Source organism: Pectinophora gossypiella, chromosome 19 (assembly GCF_024362695.1).
Source record: "Pectinophora gossypiella chromosome 19, ilPecGoss1.1, whole genome shotgun sequence".
Lineage (NCBI taxonomy): Eukaryota > Metazoa > Arthropoda > Insecta > Lepidoptera > Gelechiidae > Pectinophora > Pectinophora gossypiella.
Window position 1 is genome coordinate 8,257,626 of NC_065422.1, and position 19,760 is coordinate 8,277,385.

General features: G+C 36.8%; 1 protein-coding gene across 1 annotated transcript in view; it reads right to left on the minus strand.

Moving 5' to 3' along the window:
• The window catches only part of LOC126375645 (brain tumor protein), a 626,498-nt gene that overhangs the window by 446,960 nt on the left and 159,778 nt on the right, over positions 1-19,760 (minus strand). The window contains exon 2 of the mRNA XM_050022678.1: positions 11,823-11,861. The gene's annotated coding sequence lies outside the window, so the exon portion shown is untranslated. The remainder of the gene's footprint in view (positions 1-11,822; positions 11,862-19,760) is intronic.

Consider the following 19,760-nt stretch of genomic DNA (forward strand, 5'->3'; position numbering starts at 1 on the left):
TTCGTCGCAAAATTTATCATTTTTTTTAGTTTTTTTTTATTATTTTCAATTTTATATTTTTGCGATGAAAAATTCCACTTGATATTAACTCAGAATAATCAGCTGAATCATCCCCCTCAGTATTCGTTACGATGTCACTTACACCCCACACAAGTACATACGATAGCCATACAAGTAGGTATGGGTGTTAGTGACACCGTAACGAATACTGAGGGGGATGGTTCAGACCATGATTCTGAGTTGATATCAAGTGGAATTTTCAGTCTGAATATTCCTGAAAATTTTTGTGTTGTTTTTAATTATTTTCAATTCCATACTTTTGCGACGGAAAATTCCACTTGATATCATCTCAGAATCATGGCCTCAATCACCCCTCAAAGTTTTTGTTACGATGTCACTAACACCCGGTATATTAATAAAGAAAATAGGTAATAAGTACCTTTTCGTATCATTATGTCATAAACTCTTTTTATTGTGTCTGAGAAAATTGATATCATATGGTTTCCAGGATTTTTGCCCGGCTAATGACAATAGGCTTGCTACTATTACATACATACATAAACTCACGCCTATTTCCCACCGGGGTAAGCAGAGACTATAGAGTTCCATTTGCTTCGATACTGACACACTTCGCTGGCTTCCTCCACATTCATCAATCGCTTCATACACGCACGCCGATTCAGAGTAGATCGTATTAAACCTTTCTAAGGACATCTCCAATTTGGTCAATGTAAGTCATTCTCGTCCCCTCTTTTTGCCCCTTATACATGGGACTTACGTATCTGGCAATGGGGAGTATAGTACACACCACAGGGGATGCTGGCGTGATGCTATTCTTCTTCTATCGTGTGGGCTGTGAAGTGGATTACCTACCCCATCAACCCTGGTGTCAGGGTTACTATTGAGCCGCCAAAGGCCTCTGACATGGCTCATTAACGACTACTAACTTACATCAGTAAGTGCTGATCACCTGATTGTCCGAAAGAAAGATGATCCGTGCTTCGAAGGCGCGATGCTATGTTATATTATGTTGTGATTTTTAGAAAAGACGTTTTCACTATAAAGCGAAGATTAAGTATTCTTCGTAATGGATAATTCACCAAGCTGCTTTATTAGACAAGTTCTTTTTACGAGCTATAATCTCTTCCAAGGTTGACACTTTCATTCAAGGCTTTAACATAAAGTAAAATATTGTTATATTACAAAAAAAAAAAAAATTGTTAAAAATATTTTATTTTGGTTTTTATTCTGCCGCTCTTATACTGAAACGAAGTATGTATATTGTTTCCACGGAATTTAATATTTTCTTCAAGAACCAACCCGAAGGAGGAAGCAAATAAAGTTTCTAATTTTTTTTTTTTTTCTTTACCTTTGTTCGCAGTGGCCGCTTCCACAATGCTTATTATCTTTTATTACTCTTCTAGAGATGGGCTTATCCTTACTGATATCATAAATTTCATAATCTTGCATTTTTTTTGACGTGACTTATTGTAGGTTTGCCGCAGATGGCATTAACTACTTGGCCGGACAAATGGGGAGCGCTGAAGGCTCTCACCCGGTACAACGTTTAAAACAACAAGCCTGAGGGTGCCCAGTTGGGCGCGAACTACAACTCAGGGCGTCGTCTGAGAGGAACAATATTTGAAAGAATCAATCGACCCTACTATTACATAACGATCGTCTCATCCGCCTAAAACTACTGCAGCTTTATACAACCTGTATAGCCGGGGAAAAGAAGCTGCAAGAAAAACCTCGGCATAGGGCCCTAGACGTTCTTTAAAAAAAAAATAAACAAATAAAAATAAAATTTGTTAAAATTATTTTATTTTGTTTTTTATTCAGTGCAATAATTTTTTTTTCGAATATTTGAAATATTTGTATATTTTTATACAAAAATATTCTTATACAAACATTGTGAAGTTCTGTTGATCTCTTCCAGCAGAACTAGAAATAAGCTGAATCATTTGTTTGTTTTGTATGTAATCTATTATGTATTAAGGCATTGTTACATAAATAAAGGAATATCCTGTTGATTGAAGAGCAGTCTATGCCCAGCTGTGGGACGTATATAACTTTTTATGTTACATTATCGATATTCTTTGTGAAACCTTATCCCATCACTCAACTTTACTTTTTCCTTAAGAAAATTACAAATTATATTCATCTATCTATTTGCCTTTACACCTGTTTGCTTCTTAATAGAAGGATGATCTTCAAGCCAAATGTTTTCATTAAACTTTGTTAATTTTATACCTCCTACCTCCTTTTTTCCTCTTTCAACAGAAGCTTCATAAAAAAGGGATTATGTTTTTTTTTACTCCGAAACTCTGAAATGCTTAAAGAATTTTATATAAATATATTCAACGATTATTATAAGGGCGATAATTCGGTGCTATTGAGCTGACAGCGACTCCCCGAACGGCGAATTGATGAAAAGCTCATTTCCAAACAGTTTTTACCTAGAGTGTACTATACAGAAAAAATCACGCGACGTCAAGACAGTCGCCGTAGCGGGAATCGCAGTTCGGGAAGTCGCTGTCAACGCAATAATTCATTCAGCGAATTAATTAAATGAGTTAGTTATAAAACTAACACTTCATTCGTCAGCGTTGGCAAGACAATAAAAAAATTGCCAATAGGTGCTACAAAATGTTTTCTGTAAACATGGCACAACCGATTGTTTTTAACTGTACTTAACAAAAAAACTAGAAAATTCGTTTTGCTACTTTCTAGAAATGTATTTTTGGCGATGCGGCTCACCACCTAATCACGTTGGTCTAACAGAAAGCTCGGTGAGGTGTGAGTACTTAGTTCATCTTGAAATGGATGTACGCCAATCCAATTGGGATACAGTCGTGAACTTATGTTATGTATTTTTAGCATTTTACATTAATTATCATCATCATTATCATCAACCGGAAACCGTCCACTGCTGGACATAAGCCTCCCCCTAGGCTCGCCACATATGACCGATTCTCTGCTGCTAGCATCCAGCGTTTTCCCGCCACCTCCACTTTGTGGACCATGCCCACGCTGCGCTTTTCGATCCGTGGTTTCCACTCGAGAACCGATGTGCCCTGCCCACTGCCACTTAAGGGTGTAGGGACCCTAGACTAATTCCTATCCATCCTTCAGTCGCGTAAGTAGTTCTTGCCATATAATATGCTGAAAATCTACAATGAGGCACGTCAAAACAACACAGGTACTGCAGGAAAAACTCGCGACAATATGTATGTATGTGTTTTTGTCTGCGATAAATAGTAATTGTATTGTTTTGTAATGTATGTGTTAACGCATTAAGGGTGTGGGGACCATAGTCTAGTTCCTATCCTTTACCTAGATGGCGTACGTGTATGGCACAGTGTAAAACGTAAATAATTTAGTATTTTTCTCATTTACTTACCATTATTTCTGAGACTTCATTTTATTTGTGTCATAATAGGTAAAAATAATAATGTATTTTCTTTAAATCATTGAATAAATATAACGGGTTTAATCAATAATTATTACCCATACAATTTTTTAGTATATACCTAGTTTCTGTATTTTGTTACAAATAAACGTAAATAAACCTTCACATTTTTTTTCTTTATGTAGTTTCTAATAATAAGTCATAAAAAGAACTTTTAAATAGGAAGTTGTCAATAACTTCAGAGCCAGAGTCAACCTGAAGAAAATAGGAAGGGGTATATTTTTATTGTTTCTTAAGAACTTATTCTCTAGACTTTCTAATCTTTTATCGTGTGGATTGTGAGGTGTTATACCAACCTCATCACCCTGGTGTCAGGGTTACTGTTGAGCCGCCAAAAGCCCCTGACATGGCTCATGTAACGACTACTTACTTACATCAGTAAGTAGTAACCGGGACCAACGGCTTAACGTGCCTTCCGAAGCACGGATCAAGTGGTGGCAAAAAGGTGTAGAGCTCATTTAGCTTAGTTTATCAATGACAAAAACAATGATTTCGATCGGTTACACTTACGCCATCTATTGTCGTCGAAATGTATAGAGCGAGGGTCCCAACACCCTTAACCATTTTACGTATCTACTCGTATGCCGGCAGGATGGCACACTAATCATTCAATAAGGAGTGAATAAAAAAATAACCATGCGTGGATCTCAAACATGAAAACACCAAGTTTATTGCTACATTTTGAACAGTTTTCTGAAAATTTACAGTCCTGTTACGCCAATATTTTACGTATTTCGACACTCAAATGTTATTTGGTGCAATTTTTCTAACGAAACAAAAGCCGTCCGCACTGAAAAGTGTCGATAAACAAAATTTATGCCACATCCGCATAGTTAAACTGAAACTTGTTCAATCGGGTTAAAATATATGCTGCCGATTTAATTTCCGTTGAAACGTGTAGTGTTTTTATTCAATTGCATTCATGTGCCTTTTTTGCCAAACGAAGCTTTTTTAATTTTTTAGGAGATTACGACTCACAATTCTATCTATATACCCTTCAAATTCCGTTATATAATCCCCTAATGGGCAATAAATTATCTTTGTAAATCTGTCAAATAGAAATACTTCATTTATCGCGAAGCAATAGAATTTGCGCATGGCATGCTACGCTACTGACATCAGCTATCAACCGACTTTTACGGCGACTTTAAAACTAAAAAAGAGAAAGTTCAAAAATGGAGGAAGTTCTGTGTCAGAACATAGTAACTGCGGGTTTTTTTTTATAAATATAAAAAATACATGATCATCATTTTGGAAAAAAAATCTTCAAAACGCAGCCCTGCAAAGACCCAAAATCCATACGTTACCCGGAGGAGATTGCTACTTAGGAATAAGGCCACCTATTTTACTTTTTTCTCTTTTGTGCCTGTATCTTGTATTTCCTATGTGCGCAATAAAATATCTATTTGCTATGTTATGTTCTACCAGAAGTGCCAAATCCAATATCTAAACCTATTTCTACAGAAATTGTCGCGTGTAAAGTAAATATTGGTACTCACGAATACTACCCCATTTCCAACTTTTAGTTGCCAAACAAAATTCGAAGTTACGTTTTCTTAATTTACAGAATTTAAATTACTTCGGGTCAGGTCGCATTTCGTGCTAGGAGAGGTAACAAAGTACGACGTTTATTGGATGGAAAGTATTTACGGATTAATGTGGAACTTTATAGTTTCTAAAGGCCAATAGAAAGGAGGAAACCCAAAGGTATTTCAGAAAGAAAGTGGTTCGTCCGTAGATAAATATAGAGCACATGTAAATGTCCTAACCAAACCAGGGATCACAAAGTGATTTTTGTGATAGACCCACCGGGAATCGAACATGGGTCCCCCAGATCGTGAGGTCTACGCTTAGCCACTGGACCACGGAGTTCAGTACCTATATGATAAAAATTCTCAAAGGCTTATCTTTATTTTTTATACCTAGTAAGAGACCTCAGGCATAATGCCGTCATGCGGCGAGTTTACATACACACGTACTATGTGTACACGCTATGGGTACGTACTATGTGTACGCGCTATGGGTATAGTATACGTACTGTTTACTTGTGTACGTATGTTTATTAAATACTGAGACTTATAAAGGCAGTTTGCGTCTAAATTATTGCACCTTCAGACAAACTTCAGAGCTAGGTCTCGAGTACATATCCCAGTTATGTTTATTACATAACCTCGCCTGTAATCCACGTAAGTTTGAGTTAGACATTATTAATGCCTTCAGGAAACGCGCGTTCTTGAACAGTAGTTTACTTACTTGTATACATAGTGTTGCCGAGAGTCGATGAACATTCTATCGATTATATCGATACCAGCGCTGTGGCTTGCGCTTCGGCTTATGCTGAGTGAGGCCTTTTTACGAAGGAAGCCGCCAGTATCGCAGTTGTCTATTGCCACGATAAAAAAAATGATAATTTTTATGTTTTATTTTTCTACTTACTGATGTAAGTATGTCGTTACATGAGCCATGTCAGGGGCCTTTGGCGGCTCAATAATAACCCTGACACCAGGGTTGATGAGATTGGTATTCCACCACACAATCCACACGATAAGAAGATTTTCTTTGTTTTCATATTGCAAAGATCTTTATAGCCATCTAGTTAAGTATCTGAACGATCTATTTATCTTCAAAAGCTTGATATTTGTCTCTATAAGTAAACCTATCGATAAAAGTAGGTACATCACTAAATTCTAAGCGAACAAGATTGGCCCGAGGGGTTCTCTAACTCGACACGATGCATCTACCTACTTCCGTTCTCTGTACATTGCTCGAATCAGGTTTTCAAAAGATCTTCATATTATATTTACGCACCTACTTCATAATATGACAGTTCATCGATTTGAAGATAATATTACAGTATTTAAATGTACAACAGGAACGGGTACACCTCCCAAAACCTTTTGTTTCGCCGTCCGAGAGACCTCCGCCAGGTCTTGATTTGCCTTGGCTTACCTGGAAGTCTCTAAATCTTCGAACTCAGGTGGGCCGAAGTAAGGACAATTTGTTCAGGTGGGGTTTCTCGGATGGCTCGGACAAAGTGCGGCACTGTTCCTCAAACGATGGAACATCTTACATCGTGTCCTGTGTGCCCAAACACCTGCACGCAGGAGGATCTGATGAGCGCTGCAGATAGCGCCATACTTGTTGCCAAGTTTTGGGGCGATACTATTTAGTTTGCCATCGACACGATAAGAAGAAGAATGTACAGCCATGAGTCTGATAACAGCTTACTACGGGGTGGGTAAAAATCTTTATAAGGGCCCTCACGGGACATGGCAGACTCAACTAGTATCTACATAGAATGGAGCTGACCGAGTTCCCTTTATGCAGATTCTGTTTAAAGGAGCATGAGATGCCATTACACCTGTTGTGCAGCTGTGAGGCTCTCGAATACAGTAGAAGCCGAGCACTGGGCGGCCACATATTGGAGCCCCAGGAAGTCCTGGAGCTTCCTGCCAAAAATACTCTAGATCTCATCGAACGGATCTGTCTGGAAGATTATTTTTAAATGTAGGGATTTGGTCACAATAGATCTCGCTAGGTCGCAGTGGCCATTCGGGTTGCATCAATTCGAGCTCTTTTCTTTTTAAATAATAAAAAATAATAATTATAGCAGCATGGCATGTTACGTATTATACTTGTCTGCTAGACGGGAAGAGATAGAAGAAAGAAAGAAAAAAGAAACCCATAAATACAGTGCTGTCACTTCCTTAAGGAATCATCATCCTGAGCATGACATAAAAGTTGACGGATGGATTATGTACGTACTTTTTAACATACGGGTTATGGACTACCTTATTCTATATTGTATCTCTGACTCCTATTCAACAAATTCAACAATATCTTTATTCAATAGGTAACATAGTTACAGTTTGAATCGTCAATTTTACATAACGAAAGTCTCATCCGCCTAAAACTACTGCAGCTTCTCACAACCTGTATAGCCGGGGAAAAGAAGGTGCAAGAAAAACCTCGGCACAGGGCCCTAGACGTTCTTTAAAAAATATAAAAATAAATAAATAAATAAATTATCAAATGAATCACTCATAATGATAAAGTTAGGTATAAAAAATACATAGCCAGAAATTAATTTATTTTTCACACTCAATAACGAGGAATGCGGGGAACCATTTCTAATTGGGATTCCTAATTCAAAATTTATGGCATTATCCCGTTTCCACCTCCGCTCTTCTCTAATGGCCACCATTTAAACGAAGGAACATCAGGCATTAACGTTTATTTGGATTTCAAATTAAGAACACCTGTTGAACGGACGTGTCTCGCTTAGCGGAGTTTTTGAACGGACCCCGATAATTTGATTATTTACAGGGTTATGCATTTGTTTACTTTTCTTGTACGTTGAGGAAAATGTTATTTCACTTTTTTATACTTTAAACGTATAGAAATGCGTATAAAAAGGGTATTATTGGTACCGAATATTATATTACTTCCATTGTCTTTCATCCTTAAAACTGAAAATTGGCTTCAAAATGAGCCTGAGCGCAAACAAAGGGAATTAATTTCCGAAATAATAATCCCCACAACTGATTGATTGTACCTTCAAACACTTATTGAGTCCTATCGGAATTTTGGAACAGCTATGGTGGACAAGGAAACCTTTGAAATGTCATTGGTAAAGTGACATTTGGGGTCCAAATTGTTTCTTTGTAGTACTGGGATTGAAACAGCAATATATTTGCATTTAGAATAGGGACAATATTTTGAGTTCCCTTTTGAGTTTTGGTTGGCGATTTTGACCTATATTATATAACGGGTGACCAAAATGTCTTTTGGACACTTTACAAAATGGAAAACGTGAATCTTTGACTTCTTCTATCGTGTGGGTTGTGAGGTGAATTACCAACTTCATTAACCCTAGTGTCAGGGTTACTATTGAGCCGGCAAAAGCCTCTGATATGGCTCATATAACGACGTACTTCCATCAGTAAGTAGTAAACGGGACCAATGGCTTAATGTGCCTTCCGAAACACGGATCATCTTACTTTTTGGACAATCAGGTGATCAGCCTGTAATGTCCTAAACAAACCAGGGATCACAAAGTGGTTTTTGTGATATGTCTCCACCGGGATTCGAACCGGATCGTGAGCCCAACGTTCAATCATTGAACCACGGAGGCCTTTGAATCAATTGACCGTTGAAAGACGAACATTATTTGACGAACATTATAGATACGTTTTTCTTTTTGTAAAGTGACAAAAAATCTAGAAATGGCGCTATAAAGTCCCAAAAACGTCCACTAAACTGGACACATTCGCACTTCGCATCTTACCTAGCACACTATACCTATCTAGGAGTCGAAGTAGTCGCCGTGGCCGAAATCGGTCGGAGAGATCATCATCATCATCATCATCATACCTATCTAAATTATTTGGTTTTTTTTTGCACTTTATTAATTCAAATTCTGAATACACAAGTAAGTACCCCCCTAAACCCTTCATACTTCAATGGGCTTAGGACCGTATTTACGCAAAAGGAACGTTGTTCATTACTGTACATTTTCGATAAATTAAACTTAACAACTTTAAAAACAAATTCCTTTTGTATTTAGGCGTATTTAAAATTTTTATCAACTTATACCAATGATTCCTATCCGTTATATTTTTTTTCTTTTTATGCTCCATACCCCATCATGTATATCACAAAAATCACTTTGTTAACCATTTCATAGTATTCCCGATGGAAAGATTATGAGTGCGGCGTATTCACTCACTAGTCACTACACAAGCACAACAAAACTTCCGAAAAATCCCGATTTGCTAAAAACTAAAGTATTCGACGAATACAGAAAGACAAAGAAATTGGTAAATAACTATGCTCAGCATATCCGAACATTAACACCCAACTCTGACAAATAAAATTAGTTAAGAAAAAAAATGGTGACAATTTTCAGTTAAGACGAGAGGCGAAATTGCCTCGCCCGGTAATCCAACAAAATGTCGTTTCGATTCAGCAGCCCAGTCTTGTGACGTCACCAGGCGCGAATCCAGGAGGAAACTTTAACAGAGGATTGTCCTGACCCAGACACCCTACAGATTGGTAGTAGGAACTCCTGGATGCTCTGATGATTGGTCACGCTGTGGTCAACGCTGGGTCAACTGTGATGGGCTGTTTGGCTGATATACACAAGAACCTTTGCCGCTTAGCAGTTTCTATGCAGACCCAGCTTTAACGAGTATTTAAGATTAACCAGTAGTCAAATCTTAAGTAGTCAATAGTAGGTACCTAAGGCCCAAAAAAGGCTAAAATATTAATTTGTGTTCAATCAATCAATCAATAAATCATTCTTTATTGCACAAAACAGCAATTTCTGCCAGGCAACATTAGGGTGAAAGAAGTTTATGCATTGGAGCGTGGGATGGTGCAATAAGCATAAAATGTTACCAACATAACTAAAATATACTGTAAATAAATAAATATATAAGTACATACACACTTATATGTATACATAATTCGTCACTGAAAAGGCAAAATTACGTAAGCGCCAAAATGCCATTTCAAGAAAAAGTCGTTTAAAGTATTTTAATCGTTTTTATAATTACTTTTTACCCATTTATCCAATTTAGATGACGTCAACGTAAGTTTACATTGTTTTTTTAATTTCTATGTCTAGTAATAGATATCATTAGATGGACACTACTATTTTAGGACTATTTTAGGATATTTTGACGCTTATGTAATTTTGCCTTTCCAGTAACGATATAATATAAGGTGTGTTGTGTTGTAGGTAGGTACAATCAAAAAGCAAAAGTTCAATAGCGGCGCCCACGCCTAGTCTTCTTCTTCTATCGTGTGGTTTGTGAGGAGAAGAATTTCGACCAACCTCATCAGCCCTGGTGTCAGGGTTATCATTGAGCCGCCACAGGCCCCCGACATGGCTCATGTAACAACTACTCATTTACATCAGTAAGTAATAACCTGGACCAACGGCTTAACGTGCCTCCCGAAGCACGGATCATCTTACTTTCGGCCAATCAGGTGATCAGCCTGTAATGTCCTGACCAAAATAGGGATCACAAAGTGATTTTTGTGATATGTCCCCATTCGATCCCGGGACCTCCGGATCGTGAGCCGAACGCTCAACCACTGGACCACGGAGGCCATTATAAAGCACGCCTAGTCATAAAGTGACATGACCATGACCCCCCGAGTCCACCCCTGGTCAACACCAGTGAACATGTCTGGACAATCCTCTTAAGGTACCCGCGTGGAAATATTGAGGGGACATTGTGAAAATCTAATGGAAAAAGGAAAATGGGTCCCGAGTTAAGAGATGAAAGACGTCACTTGTAGAAAGACACTTCCCTATCCTTTATTGCACTTCTTTATTTATAAAGATAGAGAGAGGAGCTCGATGGCGCAGCGGTAAACGCGCTCGGTCTGCGATTGTTGAAGTTAAGCAACATTCGCAAAGGCCGGTCATAGGATGGGTGACCACAAAAAAAAAGTTTTCATCTCGAGCTCCTCCGTGCTTCGGAAGGCACGTTAAGCCGTTGGTCCCGGTTGCATTAGCAGTCGTTAATAACCACCAATCCGCACTGGGCCCGCGTTGTGGTTTAAGGCCCGATCTCCCTATCCATCCATAGGGAAAGCCCGTGCCCCAGTAGTGGGGACGTTAATGGGTTGGTGATGATGATTTATAAAGATAAGGTACTTACTATGATTGGGTACACTTTGTTTAAACAAATCATAACGGGATAAAACACTTTTGTACCATGTGATTTTACCAAGTGTATTACATTTTAAAGTTCGTGATTACACAGATTCTGTTTTAGATATACACACCTACACAAACAAATCGGTTAATATTCATAAAAGCAGTGATTAGAGAAAAATAAATATTACTGACAGTCGAATTGCCTATGCTAGTTTATGTTTGACAAAGCGAGATTCCCCAGTAAGTATACCTATTTAAAGTATTTTTCGTTTTTATAACACTGCTTAGGGGAACTCACAAAGAGAAAATTAAATCTAAAAAATCTGACTCGGACGGGACTTGAACCCGCAGTCGTTATTAATTACGATATGAAGAATTTCGCATGGACAGGAGGAGGACTCGGTGGTATAATGGTTAACAAGCTCGTCCCGGCTGGACAATGGCTGCGGGTCCGTCCGGGTCAGTATTTTTTCGATTTAATTTTCTCTCTACATTTAAAATGCTCTTAAATCGCCTTTTCTATTAGGAGATGACTTTCCCCAGCATTAAGATTGTTTACGTACAAATTATATGAAAACGTTTGAATAAAACGAGAGACACAAAGTCAATCTTGAAGCGTTTAAGCAAAAAGTTACAATTAGTATTTGCGAAGGAACTCAAAAGTAATCATAAACATACCTTAAAAGTGTTCCGCGCGCACACAATGTCCTCGTGATTCTGAAACAAATTGAAAACATAATTGGAATACGCCGTAGGAAAATTACTATGAAGATCAAAGTTGAAAAGTCTAGAGATAACTTCCACTGCCGTTTACGGCCAACAAAAAATAAACTTAATAACGTCACATTGGGGTCGCCGTTTACTTTATACTTTGTATTTCAGAGAGCAAGTTAGTGAAAAGAGGTCGCATTAGACGAGGTCATTTATCAAGGTGACAGATCATCCCTTGCGGCTCTTAAAAAGGGAGCGGCAAATGACAAATGTTGCGGTCAGGTAAAAACCAGCATGTTTCTAAATTTCACTTAAGGCATTCGCGATGGCATCTGGACCTATCTATACCTACATCGTTAGGCTTGAATTCGCCGTTCGCAATTTGAATTTGGGTCCCGATCGACGTGAAGTGATTTATGAATGGAGTAGGGATTGAGTAGGTTATCTTCAACACTTTTATCGCGGTCGAAACGTCAATCAGACGACCGAAACGGGAGGTAACCGGAATTTTGAGGCTGTCGTTGGAACTGATATGACAGCCGTAATGGATGGTTGAAGCCCACATGATGTTTTTGATGATTTATTTATTCTGTTGGCATATGATATGATATATTTATAAAATGCGTATGTATTTGTGAAACAAGGTTTTTGGGGCAATTTTGTGTTACGGTCATTGACATATTGATTATACACAATATGACAAATGAGGATAAAAACTGCCTATTTCTGCCATCTGGGGTTGAAAAAGGCCACATCGAAACAATTCATATAAAATAATTGCAATTTGACATTTGCGCAATGCAAACAACATGCAGTGTTATACATATAACACTATGATGAATACTTCTTTCCGATCTTTAGGGATTATTCCTCCTGACTACACGAAGAAAAACATATTTTCAAAGAAAAAATGTCTTTTACCAACTGATGACTTCTTTTTTGTAACTCGTCCTTTAAACGGGATACACTCTTAGTTGCTCCACATTTTATAGCAATTTATTACGAATTTTAGCTAAATAGTACAGAGAACTGTCAAAATTTAGAAACACACAACAGCGCTGCCGCCTACATTAGAACCCCCTGTTCCATATATCCCTACTGGTTTATCCCTACTGGTAGGGAAGAATGGCAGAAAATACACAAATGCAATTGATCACAGGGGATATAACGGTTGGACATTTTTTAGAAATGCTCCGATGATTATTTTATGTTGATTTATACATTGTTTTAGGTTTTAGGATTGATGAATGTGGAGGAAGCAAGAGAAGTTTGTCAAGATCGAAGTAAATGTAATTCTATAGTCTCTGCTTACCCCGGTGGGAAATAAGCGTGAGTTTATGTATGTATGTATATTTCAGATATCAATAATCTATGTCAAATAGGGTTTTTTCACTAGAATTGCCTTTTTCAAAAATCAACATAATTAAAACACATAATAACGGGTTCTTACCGCGTTTAATCATGGCACTTGCAACAGTGTCGAAATATCGGGAGTCTCATATCCCTGATTTAAACGCGGTAAGAACCTGTTATTATGTGTTTTAATTACTTATGTTGATTTGTTTAAGAAGTTTAATTATTAATTTCAGTACCGATGTAATGTCCAGGATGGTTTTTTAGGTATCTGCAATAAATGTTTTTTCTATGTGCTTGTGCTGTATCTTAGTAGAAATAGGTGGAAGCAAAATATCAATCTATGCCCCCTAGTAACTATATCGCACCCTTCGTGGAAAAACGCAGTAAGTTGATTTTATCAACTTTTCAGGAGCTAAAAAAAACTGTCCTACTAATTAGTTATAAGTCCTGGAAATAACCTTCAAAGAGAAAATAATAGCAAAATGTAGCCCGGATTGACCCACATTTATTAATTTTTAATTAATTGTGTATATTTTAAAAAAAGTTGAAAAAACACGATTGCGTAGATATTCCACGAAACTATAATCAAACGTTCCGTTGTAAGTACAGACACTGCTTTATTATTACGTAGTGCAAACAACATCGACAGTTGTAACTTTACCTACAACGTTGTTCACCTTCCGATTTCATCTTACTCGGATGTTGTAAGTATTAGTTACTTCGTTCTTACACGAAAAATTTTAACAAAATGTTTTGCGTAAGTTGAGAAACCTATTTGTTCCACGTGAAAGTAAATGATCTTTGATAGTGTAACTATAGAAATTGCTTTTTTAATAAGGAAATATCTCAAAATAATTGTATGTATCTTTAAATACTTGTTTGTTCCAGGGGTTAGTCTAGAATGTAGAAGTATGTATGCTCATACATTATAAAGGGTGGCCCAGAACTTCAAGTTCAAAATGAAAAATTAGATAGAGTGGCTCATTAGCTACTACAAACACCCCCATATATGTTTAGCCATTATTTATAGTTTAGGAGATATGACCTATTTTGTACCTTTTTCTAGATTTTCTAGCTTACTGCAGTAATCATCATTTTGTCGCTATCCCTTACTTCATAATTATCTTATTATTCTGCATAACTATGTGTAAAGATATATACCGCTAGGTAAAAAAATAAAAACAGTCAAATCAAAGATAAAAAAAAAGTTATTGGAAGTCAAAGTGAGAATTGGACCAAAATTGTAACAGTTGTTAAAACTTCGCCGAAGAATAATTAACACATGAGATTGGCATAGACGCTGAAAGTAAGTATCTCTGAAAAACTGCTCCATTTAATAGGCTTTTAGACACATCCAAAAAAAGTACCCTTAATAGAAGCAAAAAACTAAGTAATTAGACCTCAAAGATTGCAAGATAGACAGATTTGAAGGAAAAATTACATTCTCATACAATGTAGGTAGCTGCTTCTTTCTATCGTTGTTAAAGGTGCTCAAAGACACATTTTCAATAAAAAATCACGCTCATAATCGCTAACAGGGTAGACATAGCAACAGTCTGAAGACAAAACTTGCAGTCACTTTTGGTATTCATATTGTAATGAAGGAAAAAGTTTTCCCCAAACCGTTACTACATACATACTATGAGATACTAAAATAAAATCTTTCTGTCGTAAAATCTTTGAGGGCTCATTGCTTAGTTTTATGCCCGTGAGGTCGCGGGAAGCCGCTGGATGCGGGCAGCGCAGGACCGATCGTCGTGGAGATCCTTGGGAGAGGCCTATGCCCAGCAGTGGGCGTCATACGGCTGATGATGATGCCCCTATTAAGGGTACTTTTTTGGATGTGTCTAAAAGCCTATTAAATGGAACAGTTTTTAAAAACACTTTCAGGGTTCATGACAATCTCATGTGTTTATTATTCTTCGGCGAAGTTTTAACAACTGTATAAATTTTAGACGAATTCTCACTTTGAATTCCGACTTCCAATGACTTTTTATCTTTCATTCGACTGTTTTTTTTTTTTTCACCTAGCGATACACATCCTTAGGCATAGTTATGAAGCAAAATAATTAAAAATTAGAAAGAAAAAAAATGAATTATTAAGAAAGGGATAGCGACAAAATGATGATTTCTGAAGTAAGATAGAAAATCAAGAAAAAGGTGTAAAATGGGTCAGATCTCCTAAACCGTAAATAATCGCTGAACATACATGGGGGTGTTTCTGGTGGCTAATGAGCCCCTCTATCAAATTTTTCATTTTGAACGTGAATTTTTGGGCCTGTATATTGAAATAAATAAAAACAGTGTTAAGTGTTTATTCTAATTTGTTTTAAAAAAATGAATATTTATTTACTAGCTGTTTGACCCGCATGGGTTTTCAGTTTTCAGGGAGTTATTTATATTTGTAATTAAAATCTAACTTTGAATTTTAAAACGTTTATTAATTATTACATGCATAATCACAAAATATATTTATACGGTACATTTTGGCACTTGCCTTTATTAGAAAAACCTTCATTTTTAGTTAGTCCTTTCCGATCACCCCCTCTTTGCTTTTCGGTAGAACCTGCAAATGACAAAATATAAAATACTATTAAGTATGATAATAAATTACTAAAAAGAAAAATAACCATTAATACCTATTATAGTAAGCTTAGAGATGAGCCAATTTTCCAACGTATCCAAAAAAGCGACAGTGTCAGTGATAAAAATGTATGTGATTGACATAAGGTTACATGTCAATCTCTCAAATCACTGTCACTGTCGTTTTACGTACTTATCGTTTGCAACTTGGCTAAAACCCCATAAAAGCTAGTTGGTTTGCATAAGAGATAACTCTAGAAAAAACTACATTAAGCAAATCAAAAATATTTGTGGTTGTTATGATAAGAGTACTCTATTTCAGGGAAACTTTACCACGCGCCGCTTCCAGGTTAGTAGTTAAATACCTATATCAATCTAGAATACAAATACTGAAAGGATATTTCGGCATACAAAACATGGAACGTTTTCAGCTGCTTATCTTCCCGGCCAAGGCGTAAATCAGAAATGGTACTAATATTAATTTTATTATTAGTACTATTTCTTAATTACCGACATACATAAGTACTCAAAGTGATACCCATAACGCAACCGAGCGGCGAGATCACTAGGACATTGCAGTCTGGTTACCGGATTGCCCAAAAGTAAGATGATCTGTGCGTCGGAGGGCATGTTAGGCAGTTGCGGCTTAAATAAGTATGCAGGTGTGTCGTCGTTACATGAGGCATGTCAAGGACCTATGGCGGCTCAGTAGTACTAGTAACCCTGATACCAGGGTAGATGAGGTCAGTCAATTGTCTCAACCCACACGAGAGAAGGAGAAGTTTACTCGACTTTAGTAGGATACGAATAGGTACATACGAACCTTAAGAAGAGAATGTGTCTCATGTTGACTACGACGAGAAAATATCCCATAGTTTCTTAAAATATTTTTGCTTTTCTGGTCATTCTTCCACTGAGTTGTACCGGATTGGGTTGCAGTATTAGTGGAATCTGTTAATTGTAACAATGGTTTAAATACATTGTTTGTAGGTACGTACATAATGGACGTTAAGAAATAAAAAGGACCCATTACGAAATCACCCTAATAATTAGACACAAACCTAGATATTTTATCGTTATTTAGGTATTAAATAGAAGGTTAGTACCAATGCGTTAATAATAAAATGTATGTATATCAAACTCAAGCGAACAAATAACAACAAAATCAAGGGTGTTTTTGCAAAAGTTAACTTATATAACTAGGTAGATTATTCACAACCAAGCCGAAATACTACAGTTGATCACGTAACAGATTTTTGTTAAAATATCTTTATTTTATTAATTTACCAGGTGTTGTGCCAGGTGATAGCGAATGTACAAAAACGACACACCCCAATTTAAATAGGTAGTTAGTTTATAGATTAAAATCACCGAATAGGCACAAAGGCATGCTTAGTTTAACTTTAATAATTAGTACAGAGGAGTGCAATCATCATCACGCATCAACCAAACCAACTTACGTCAAGTAGGTAGGTATCTGCTTCTGTGTAAACCTTACAAAACAAAATATTTATAATATTAATAGTCTAATAAATAGTAATATACTAAGTAGGTAAGGTAATAGGTACTTACCTAAAATCTAGTTAGTCTATTTATAAGTAAATTACTCACCATCTTTGATTTTGTCCAAGTTGAGCATACGTATAATCCTTGGGTTTTTTACTTCCACACAAAGATATGCACGCTTCGAGTAGCCACCATGAACAAATTAAATAGAGAGATAATTATTACATCTATCCAACATTCGTCAATCATGACTTTTTATTCTAACAAAAATCGACCTTATTATTACTACAATGCGATTGTTATTTGTAGGGTCGTATGCTGACTGACGGAATACCGTGGTAAAACCACGATCAGCATACGACCCTACAAATAACGATCACAGTACAGTAATAATAGGGTCGATTTTTGGTTGAATAAAAAGTCGAGATTGACAAAAAATTGGTGGATAGATGTAATACCTCTCTAATATCTTTCTAATACCTCTCTTTGAGTATGCAGCCCGCCGCCGCCGGCGCGGCGTAAGTACAGTAACCAAATAAAACGTAAATAAAATAAAAAATATAATAAAAAATAAAACGATTTACGCTAGTGATAAGTAAGTATATTTATTTAGGACATTAATAAGTAGTATATATTTGTAGGTAATTAGAATAACACGACAAATGATTCAAATTATTGCTTTTAAAAGAGTTGTATTCATATTTACGAAGAGTATAGTGTAAAATATGTCATCAAAAAATGAAGTTAAATGAAATAACGTAATAGTAATATCAAACCTTGCTTGGAAAAAACTACGTGATTATAGTTACACCAAACCGTTACGCTAAAAGATTCGCAGAATAGGCAAGTAGCTGGAGTTACACCAAATAGTGACGCTACAAGATTCGTGGAATAACGAAGTAACTACACATACAACCACTGTCGTGTCGTATAATGTCGTGAAACATGTCAGTACATTTACTTACGACTCGACCATCCTAAAAAACTTTCGTGTAAAATCGACGTAAGTGTTATTATGACTTTACTATATGGGAAAATTAGAAAAAAAAATCGCGTATTTATACTTACTTTCTTATTATGGGGGAAAAATATTTTTATCAATGTTGCACAATTTCATTATTTTTGTAATAATTTCTTCATTTTTACTGATATCGTAATGAAAATTTGTGAGAAGGTGTATTCGTGTACGCTGAATTGAATGGTGCAATAAAAAAAAAATGTCGCTAGTCCACTTACTGCGTTTTTCCACGGGGGGTGCGATATGTGGAAAAATATTCCATTCGTCCCTACCACATAGCCCAGTAGGGATATGTGGAACAGGGAATTTGAACTTCTAGTTTTTATCCTCAATGAATATCCAGTGAATGCCAATGAAGCAACTCAACAATATTTGATTAATATCTATTATATTTCAGATATCAATAATCTATGCCAAAATTTAATAGTGTTTTTTCACTAGAATTGCCTTTTTGCCTCGCACTCTATGAGATCTCTCTACTTTAAGGAAACCCGCATTAAAATTAAACTTTATACATACATAATTTGTTGTCTCATTGCTGGGTACAGGCTTCCCCTTAATCAACCAGTAGTGCCTCCCTCTGATTCAATGTATAAAGTAATAAAGTACACATTTAACATTGCAATATTTTCCCTCGCAAATAACCAGAAAGCCGACCATTTTCTCATACACTGTTAAGCGCGATTTTATTTACTACCAAACGGGTGCATACTACACAATTCTTTACTGAAGTTTACGAGTCCCAATCCGGTTTAACATTAACTCACGCGCAACGTTCTTGTGCGGTAAAGGAAATAATTCCCAATCTCGACAACAAGAGGAATATTATCCGAGGGCGATTTCTAAAAAAAGAAACGTTAGGCCACTAAATTCACTTTCCTCCTACGGGGAGGCTTCGCTGAACATTGGAACTGGGTACGTGACGTTTCAATGGAAAGGAGCGCGATTTTCCGGCGACGTGACCAAGCGAGCGTGAAGTCAAGTTACGAATTAGGATCGATTTGGATTAAAAGATAGTTGAAGATAAACGTGCATTTTTGCGAAGTGTTTTATTATAAGTAGTTTTATCTCGAATGGTATTCACTACTTCATACTTGTTAACGACTCGAGTTCGGAGTCCGAGTTCAGAGAGCCTGCAAAATGAATGAATGTTGAATGCATTTTCAGAGGTATGTTACCTAACCTGTATTGGGCTGGTTTTCCTTTCGCGGGTTGCAAGGTCAGACAGGCAGTCGCTTCTGTAAAAAAACCGGACCTGTTATATCTTCAGGTTAGGAAATACCCAGTGAAAAACGGGATATTGCTAGGGAGATAACGATCTTGGACTTCCCAGGTGAGCTCTTCTGATCCTCTCACACACACACACACACACACACACACACACACACAATTACTGCAAATAACACTGTAATCGAATAAAATGTAGAGGATTGAAATAAAAC